Raw genomic sequence first — 10,292 nt, forward strand, 5'->3', positions numbered from 1 at the left:
TTGTCCCTAGTAAGCCTCTAGTTGACTAGCTCGTTGATCAAAGATGTTCAAGGTTTCCTGACCATAGGCAAGTGTTGTCACTTGATAATGGGATCACATCATTAGGAGAATCATGTGATGGACTAGACCCAAACTAATAGACGTAGCATGTTGATCGTGTCATTTTGTTGCTACTGTTTTCTGCGTGTCAAGTATTTATTCCTATGACCATGAGATCATATAACTCGCTGACACCGGAGGAATGCTTTGTGTGTATCAAACGTCACAACGTAACTAGGTGACTATAAATATGCTCTACAGGTATCTCCGAAGGTGTCCGTTGAGTTAGTATGGATCAAGACTGGGATTTGTCACTCCGTGTGACGGAGAGGTATCTCGGGGCCCACTCGGTAATACAACATCACACACAAGCCTTGCAAGCAATGTGACTTAGTGTATGTCACGGGATCTTGTATTACGGAACGAGTAAAGAGACTTGCCGGTAAACGAGATTGAAATAGGTATGTGGATACTGACGATCGAATCTCGGGCAAGTAACATACCGAAGGACAAAGGGAATGACATACGGGATTATATGAATCCTTGGCACTAAGGTTCAAACGATAAGATCTTCGTAGAATATGTAGGATCCAATATGGGCATCCAGGTCCCGCTATTGGATATTGACCGAGGAGTCCCTCGGGTCATGTCTACATAGTTCTCGAACCCGCAGGGTCTGCACACTTAAGGTTCGACGTTGTTTTATGCGTATTTGAGTTATATGGTTGGTTACCGAATGTTGTTCGGAGTCTCGTATGATATCACGGACGTCACGAGGGTTTCTGGAATGGTCCGGAGACGAAGATTGATATATAGGATGACCTCATTTGATTACCGGAAGGTTTTCGGAATTACCGGGAATGTACCGGGAATGACGAATGGGTTCCGGATGTTCACGGGGGGGGGGGGGGGGCAGCCCACCCGGGGGAAGCCCATAGGCCTTAGGGGTGCCACACCAGCCCTTAGTGGGCTGGTGGGACAGCCCAAGAAGCCCTATGCACAGGAGAAAGAAAAATCAAAGAGAAAAAAAGGGGGAAACGGGAAAGTGGAGAAGGACTCCACCTTCCAATCCTAGTTGGACTAGGATTGGAAGGGGAGGACCCCCCCCCCTTGGTTCGGCCGAACCCCTTGGGGCTCCTTGAGCCCCAAGGCAAGGCCCCTCCCCTCCCACCTATATATACGGAGGTTTTAGGGCTGATTTGAGACAACTTTTCCACGACAGCCCGTCCACATACCTCCACGGTTTTTCCTCTAGATCGCGTTTCTGCGGAGCTCGGGCGGAGCCCTGCTGAGATTAGATCACCACCAACCTCCGGAGTGCCGTCACGCTGCCGGAGAACTCATCTACCTCTCCATCTCTCTTGCTGGATCAAGAAGGCCGAGATCATCGTTGAGCTGTACGCGTGCTGAACGCGGAGGTGCCGTCCGTTCGGCACTAGATCGGAGCGGATCGTGGGACAAATCGTGGGACGGTTCGTGGGATGGTTCGCGGGGCACTAGATCGGAGCGGATCGAGGGAATTGAGGATGTTCCACTACATCAACCGCATTTATTAACGCTTCTGCTGTGTGATCTACATGGGTACGTAGATCTGAAATCTCCCTCGTAGATGGACATCACCATGATAGGTCTTCGTGCGCATAGGAAATTTTTTGTTTCCCATGCGACGTTCCCCAACACTACCTCTCTCTCTCTCTCTGCAACTGGACTACAGAGCTTACCTTGGAGAGGAAGAGAGAGGTGGAGGGAGGTGTGGTGGCGCTAGATGGGGAAGCGTGGAACCCTAGACCAAGAGGCACGGACGCCAAGGCTTTATGAGCCGCGGGAGGGACGGCGCCGTCATCTATCTCTCTCTCTCTCTCTCTCGGTTGCACTGACGGAAAGCAAGCACTAGGGAACGTCGTCTGAAGAAAGGAGACGGAGGTCGCATGCTGGGCTGCCGCGGGGACACAGAGGCTGGCCCTGCTAGTGGGAGGAGGCCCACTAGTTGGCGCCAGGTAGAGGGAAAATAATTCTCTCGGGTTTTCCAATTACCAAAAGAACAGAGAAAAGAAAAATAAGCCAAGGCAAAACTGAAGATGCTAAAAATAAAGCAAGCATACCCCTGGTCATAAGGAATTAAGACCTATTTAAATAAAATAGAAAAGAAATATTTGGAGCAATTAAATATTTACAAAACAACATTTATATGATCTGTTTTGGGAATATTTGCACCTTTAAAATATAGATTCGAAACAGCCAGTTCACATCTTCACATCCACCACAAAATATACTAAATCATGGACATTTTTAAAACACGGAAGGATCAAGTAAAAATTGGGCTTGAGATAAAAGAGAGGGGGGAAGTTTTAAACCCTAGGGGAAATCCACATAGTGCTTACTACTAACACTTGCACTCCATCATTTCACATAACACCATCACACCATCACATATTCATCACACCACATACACACATGGATTAACAAAGACACAAACACAAGACATGGGTGAATGATAGATGCATGCATGCAAAGGAAGAACAAAATAAGGTGACACATGAAATAACACATGCATAGGCTCTCATTGCAATGACAAGGTGGACCCACATAGAGAAGGTTCCAATTATGGCAAGTACACAATTGGGGCATTACAAACTCTCGCACACTACAAAAAGATCTCGCCCCGAGATCTAAGACTGAAAGAACTCCGGAAATTCAGAACGGAGGTGATCCTCGCGTTCCCAAGTAGCCTATTTATTGAAATGGTGTGACCACTTCACTTTGAGAAATTTGACAGTATTGTTGCGGGTCTTGTGCTCAGTCGCCTCGAGAACCGCAACTGGATGCTCACGATAGGATAGGTCGGGTTGAAGGTCGATGTCTTGAAGATGAACAGTGTGCTCGGGAGTCTTGAAGCATCTCCGGGGCTGAGAGACATGGAACATGTCATGCACATTTGCAAAGTTTGACGGGAGCTCGAGCTGGTACGCAAGGTCGCCTCTCTTGCCAACAACTCTGAAAGGGCCAACGAAACGAGGCGCAAGCTTGCCTTTGATGCCAAAGCGCTGTGTACCCTTCATAGGCGACACCTTGAGATAGACGAAGTCATAAAGCTCATAAGACATGTCACGATGCTTCCTATCATAATAGCTCTTCTGACGGGACTGAGCTGCTCTGAGATTATCCCGAATGACCCGACACATCTCTTCAGCTTCTTCTATCAAGTCATTCCCAAGAATCTGACGCTCGCCGATCTCGGACCAGTTGAGCGGGGTACGGGACTTCCTGCCATAGAGAATCTCAAACGGAGCTTTGCCCGAACTAGCTTGATAACTGTTGTTATACGAGAACTCAGGGAAAGGCAGGCAATCTTCCCACTTCTTGCCAAAAAAGATAACACAGGCTCTCAGCATATCCTCAAGAACTTGATTGACTCGCTCCACTTGACCACTAGTCTGAGGATGAAAAGCTGTGTTGAAGCGTATCTTCGTGCCAATCGCAGACTGAAAAGAGTCCCAGAAATTGGAAGTGAAGATACTTCCGCGATCCGAAGAAATCATCATAGGCACGTCGTGCAAAGACACTATTCTGGAAGTGTACAACTGTGCAAGCTGAGCTGCCGAAATGGATTCCTTGACTCGAAGAAAATGAGCCACTTTACTCAACTTGTTGATGACGACGAAGATGGCATCATTACCCTTCTTGGACTTCGGAAACCCGGTGACGAAATCCATCTCAATGTGGTCGAACTTCCACTCGGGAATGGGCAATGGATGCAAAAGACCTGTTGGACGTTGATGCTCTGCTTTCACCCTTCGACATACATCACATTCATTTACGAACTGAGCAATCTCACGCTTCATGCCAGTCCACCAGAAGGTCTGTGTCAAGTCCTGATACATCTTGGAGCTTCCAGGATGTATTGAGAGCAAGGAGTTATGAGCTTCTTCCATGATTACCTTTCTGAGATCACCTTTCGGAACGACAAGACGATCCTCAAAGAACAACGTGTCTCTGGCATCAACACTGAAGCACTTATATTTGGGAAGTCCCTTTGCCACGCCAATCTTGACTTTCTTCACCATTGCATCAAGGAGCTGTGCTGCTCGGACCTGATCTTCCAAGGTAGGAGAGATCTGAAGATTTGCAAGAAATCCCTGAGGTACTAACTAAAGGTTGAACTTCCTGAAAGACTCACAAAGGTCAGGCTGGAGAGGCTCCAGAATGAGACTATTGCAGTAAGCCTTCCTGCTCAAAGCATCTGCCACGACATTAGTTTTGCCTCGCGTGTACTCAACACTTGGATTAAAATCTTGGAGCATTTCCACCCAATGAGTTTGTCGGAGATTCAGGTTAGGCTGGGTGAAGATGTACTTGAGACTCTTGTGATCGGTGAAGACTTCAACCTTTCGTTCCAACAAGAGGTGTCTCCAAGTCATCAGAGCGTGTACCACAGCTGCTAGCTCAAGATCATGCACATGATAATTCTTCTCCGTTGGCTTCAACTGCCTGGAGGTATAAGCAACCACTTTCTTCTCTTGCATCAGAACTGCACCAAGACCTTGAAGAGAGGCGTCGCAGAACACCTGGTAAGGCTTGGAATCATCAGGAGGAACCGAGACTGGAGTAGAGGTGAGCTTCTCTTTGAGTGTGTCGAAGGCCAACCGACACTCTGGAGACAAAGCATACTTCACACCTTTCTGAAGAAGATTTGAGAGAGGCTTCGCAATCTTGGAGAAGTTCTCAATGAACCTTCTGCAATAGCTTGCAAGCCCGAGAATGCTTCGAAGCTGTGTCACATTCTGCGGAGGCTCGCATCCAACAATGGCCTGCACCTTCGACGGATCAACTTCGATGCCCTCGCCAGAGATGATGTGCCCAAGATAGACGACTTCTTTCAACCAGAACTCACACTTGGAAAACTTGGCTTACAATTTGTACTCTCTCAGCTTATCAAGCACCAATCTGAGATGTTCTTCATGCTCTTCCTCAGTTTCAGAAAAAACCAGAATATCGTCGAGATACAACAAGGCGAAGTCATTCTTGAACGGAGAGAATATGTAGTTCATCAATCGACAAAATGTCAGAGGAGCATTTTCCAGACCAAAAGACATGACCGTATACTCATATGAGCCAAAACTAGTCCTGAAAGCAGTCTTCGGAATATCCTCTTCGCGAATGCAAATTTGATGATAGCAAATTCTGAGATCGAGCTTGGAGAAGATCTTAGCCCTTTTCAACTGCTCAAACAACTCATTTATGTTCGTAAGTGGATATTTGTTCTTGATTGTGTTCTTGTTCAATGGATGGTAATCGACACACAACCGGTCCGTGCCATCCTTCTTCTTGACAAACAGAACTCCACAGCCCCACGGAGACGAGCTCGGTCTGATCAAACCCAAACGCTCCTGCTCATCGAGTTGCCTCTTATGTTCCTTCAATTCTTCTGGACCCAATTTGTACGGCCGTTTGCACACAGACTCAGTACCTGGTTCAAGCTAAATAACAAATTCAACTTCTCGGTGCGGAGGCATTCCTGGCAGTTCTTCCGGAAACACGTCTTCATATTCGCAGACCACTGGGACTTGCGAAATAGGATTAATCTCACCCTTTTCATTCAAAGAGAACAAACGGATTGTATCATCGCGCGCCGCGAATATAATCACGTCCTCCGAAGAGTGAGTAAGCTTCACTTCTTTAGCTTCACAATCAATCGATGCCTTGTTCATGGCTAACCAGTCCATACCAAGGATCAAATCAATGTCGGAATTGCCCAAGACAATAGGAGACACCAGAAAAGAATAACTGCCTATCTTGACAGAAGCATCTGGAACCAACATGTGAGAACTCATGCGCATGCCCGGAGAAACCACACGGAAGCGATTATCCAAGTGAATTGCAGGAATATCATGCTTAGCAATGAAAGGCTTAGAGATGAAGCAATGCGATGCACCAGAATAAAATAACACTTTAGCAGGAATATCATTAACGAGGAGGTTACCCATGATCACATCTAATGAGTTTTCTGCCTCAGCCGCATTCACCATGTTGACTCGAGCAGACCTGGGGTTGAAATTCACGAGAGCATTGCTTGGTGGTTTGCCTGGAGGAGGAGGTGGAAGACGGAGCTGAGAAGTGCACTTTTTGGCATAGTGACCCTTCTACCCACACTTGTGACAAGTAACATCTGCTGGCTGACGGTACTGTGTCTGAGGAGGCCCTTGCTTCTGCTGCTGGAACCTCTGCTGGAAAGCTGGGTTGGGTGGGTGGGAAGAACCACGGCCACCGGAATGCTTGAACTGCTGCGTGTTTCGAGGAGGAGGAGGAGACACCCAAAACTTATGTTGCTTCTGAACCACCTGAGTAGAAGACGAGCTGGAATCTCTGAAGCGCTTCTTAGAATTCTCCACCCTGAGCAAAGCTACCTCTGCCCTAAGAGCTAAGTTGTAGAACTTATCAAACTCCTCAGGATCGTGCAAAGCAAGAGCTAACTCCAAATCTTCTTTCAAGCCACCTCTGAACTGATAAATCTTGCTCTTCTGATCAGGGATATCCTGCAAGGCGTATCGGGCTAGCTCGTGGAACTCGGCGTTGTACTTGTACACGAAGTTACCACCCTGCTTCAAGCACATGAACTTCTCATGCACTTCCTCCACGAAGCTGGACGGAATGTAGTGGGATCTGAAGTCACGGCAGAACTCATCCCAAGTGATCACTCTAGCACCTCTGGAATCCTTCAACTGTTGCCACCAGATAGAAGCTTGCCCCCTTCAGCTGGAATGTAGCAAACTTGACGAAATCCTCAGGACGAACATTGTTGTATTCAAAGTGCTTGTTCATGTCACGGGTCCAATCCTCCGTATCAAACGGCCGGTCACAGGAAGTGAAAGTCTTCGGCTGATTTGACAGGAACTGACTCAGATTAGCAAACTGATTGCCACCATGCTAGAAATTCCCTTGCTGCTGATTAGCCCTCTCTTGCAACAACTGTAGCAACATCTGAGTGTTTGCATTTGTAGCAGCCATCACTGCTTGCCGAGCCTCTGCAGGAGGAGGTGGCGGCGGAGGAGGATTCTCCGGAGGAGGAGGTGGTGGTGGCTCATCCTCACGCCCTGGATTCTGACGAGTTGGTGGAGCCATCCTGAAGACGGACAACACGTTAGCCCACAGAATAAATTGACGGTATAGCTGAATCAAAATGGCGGGAATATCTGAACAGGAATATTAGCAATTGCACTCGAACAAAATAGTAAGAATGCTTCCTCAAAGTGACGGTTGACAAAATTCTGATTAAGACAACTTGCAAACAAGTATGAGCTAGAATTGCTTGGAACAAACATATGATCGAGATTTCATCCGATATCTTAGTGGATAAGATCGCACGGGCTCGAATTTACAGTAGCCATCCTGTGCAAGGTAGTGCACACGACTTACGAAGTATCCCCGAGTCGTAGCGAGCTAAAAGGTCTCTTTAAGACACAACGAGAACCGTTGTAAGACGACCGTGAACAAACATACCGACTGAATATCGAATCCCAACCTCACATCATGCATCTGTAGGAAGATTGTCCTATAAGTCACTACTTGATATCCCACCTATGAATTCCCGAAATATCTGGTCATGCAATTTGGTACACGGATACAAGGAGTAATAATCACACAACTCCTATACTAACTCGTCCACTGTATCACATCCGTCAACACATAACCAGAATCTCGGACCTTCATCTACAACAGACCCTCGTGATCACAATGATACAAAGTATGGCAGTACTCCCGAACAATCTGCACCAGTACTGGGGACATCGGGGTTATCTCGCCACTACTAGTATTGAAGCAATAACGAACATCCTTCATTCTTAGGTACTCAGAAATATGAATGATGGTGATGTGCGCAAGAATCCCCTCGAGCTCAACTCCCCGGAAGAAATCAAGGCAGACAAGAAGCACCAAGATAGAACTCCTTCACATCGAAATCATATAGATTTCAAAAATACCCGCGTGATCCTAAATTTTTTTTGAGCGAGAAGAGGAGTAGAATTAAGATTTCCTAAGTCGGGAACCTCACCAGAGCATGGAAGAGGAGAAAAAAGAATCCTACTCTCCGATATAACTAAGACTCAAAACATTTTACTAGACTCGACTCGGCCAAGTATGATCACACAAAGGCTCCTATGGTCGTAAGGCTCTGATACCAACTTGTAACGACTAAGATGCGGTCCTTTCCGATTTAGGGGACGAGGCCCCGAATTGGAAAGAAGCGCATCTAAGCGTTTCGCAAGCACGGTAACATAGCACATACATGATAATAGAATGACAATTAGGGATTCAACTGCCATCTCATACATAATATCAGAGTTTACATCACGCATCCAAACAAGGTAGTTCCACTACGGACTACAAAACATGAGAAATGGCTATGCTACCCTGTATGCTTGCCCACGATCACGACCACGTCTCAGACTTCTGGTTAGTTCACGTACAGGCGGTCGTTCTCCTCATCGTACTGCCACGCCAGCTGCATGCCGTCGGGATCACCTATGTCGGGGGAACCTGTACCTGTTGGTGTGTTGAAGTAATCTGTGAGCCACAGGGACTCAGCAATCTATGACCTCGGTGCCAGAACTAGTCATGTTATTAGGTAAGAAAGGTTCAGTGTTTAGGTTGCAACTTCCTAAGCTTTTATGGTGGCTAACTTACGTAGAACAGTATTGAAGGTGGTCTACACTAGCGGTCGATGACTAGATGATCATTAAGTGATCGTGAACACCTACTTACGTCAATCATAACCCCACCGTGTTCCCGATTGAAGAGAGGTCTTCGAAGGGGACAGACACAGTTACGCACACAGTTGGCAATTTTGTTAGATTAGGTTCAAGTTATCTATAACCGGATGTTAACAAATATTCCAAGTTGCCACATAACCGCGGGCACGGCTTTCCGAAAGATTAAAACCTGCAGGGGTGCTCCAACTAGTCCATCACAAACAGTCACGGGCCGCAAAGTAATCCTCTATCACAAATCTCGTGATCTCGTCGGATTCCTTAGAGGAAAACCTCAACTCTGGGGAGAACCAAAGCTTCACCGGGATTCCTATATGCAAGATATATCGCTAAGGTAAGACAAGACTAGCAGGACCTCCCATCGTGTCGACTACCCCGATAAGAGCCTCGTATCTCAGTCTTAGGACACGACGGATGAGCGATGGTTACCACGCCAAAACACCAAGTTGCCCCGGGGAGCGTAATAAGCTGCTCTGGGTTGGACCAACACTCATGAGGAGCCCTGGCCAGGGTTGTTGATTAAATTCCTCGGGATAGCTATTCCCTATGCAGATTATTATTAAGTGATTAGCAAATTAACACCAATGTTGGGTCCTGCCGGACAAGTCTTAACACTACACGATTTATCAAGAGGGTCCCCACAACAACCCCGAACGTGTTAGGAGCGATCAGTTATGGAATCAAACATCGGTAGCCGGTAAATATGGCGGCAATAACGGAACAAAACACCCGACAAAAGGCTAGACCTTCCGTTATTTACCAAGTATATAGGTGCATTAATTAAATAACAGATTTAACATATGATATCAAGCTCATGTTATAACATGAGACAAAGCACCTGCAACTAGCAACGCTAACATTAGTAGCTGAGCAAAGCCTACTTGGCCATTCAAGATTTGCTAGGAAGGGATAAGTGTTTGGGTTTCATGGCAATTCAGGAGGCAATTATTTCAGTGGTAGGAAGCGAGCATAAGATGATGGAAACGTGAATCTAGCATAATAAATCTAGAGATGGAATCAAGGTCATATCATCTTGCCAGTGATGTCCTCAGCTTGGAACTGCTCTTGTTCGTCCTGCACGTACTCTCCCGGATCCACGTACTCGTTCTCCAATCCCGGTGCTACACAACATAAAAATAGCATCCAATGAACAACAGAACCTCAAGATGCAACAAACACATGATGCATGAGATGAAAATGAACATGCACCTCTATTCTAGCTACTAGCACAAGCATGAGAAGAAAATACAAGTTCCTGGACAGAACTGTAATCTAAGCTATCTTGACATGCATGAGGATGACATGAACAGATGCGCCACGCGAAAACGATGCAAAAACATATAAAGAACGTCACGATCGGAGCTACGGATCAACGGGAAACAACGAAACAAGAAATGAAGTCCTACGTATCAAAATCATCACAACACACTCCAATGGCATACTTCTAGTATTTCCAGGTTGCCAAGACATAAAACAAACAAGAATGGATGG

Source organism: Hordeum vulgare, chromosome 5H (assembly GCF_904849725.1).
Source record: "Hordeum vulgare subsp. vulgare chromosome 5H, MorexV3_pseudomolecules_assembly, whole genome shotgun sequence".
NCBI classification, from domain to species: Eukaryota; Viridiplantae; Streptophyta; class Magnoliopsida; order Poales; family Poaceae; genus Hordeum; species Hordeum vulgare.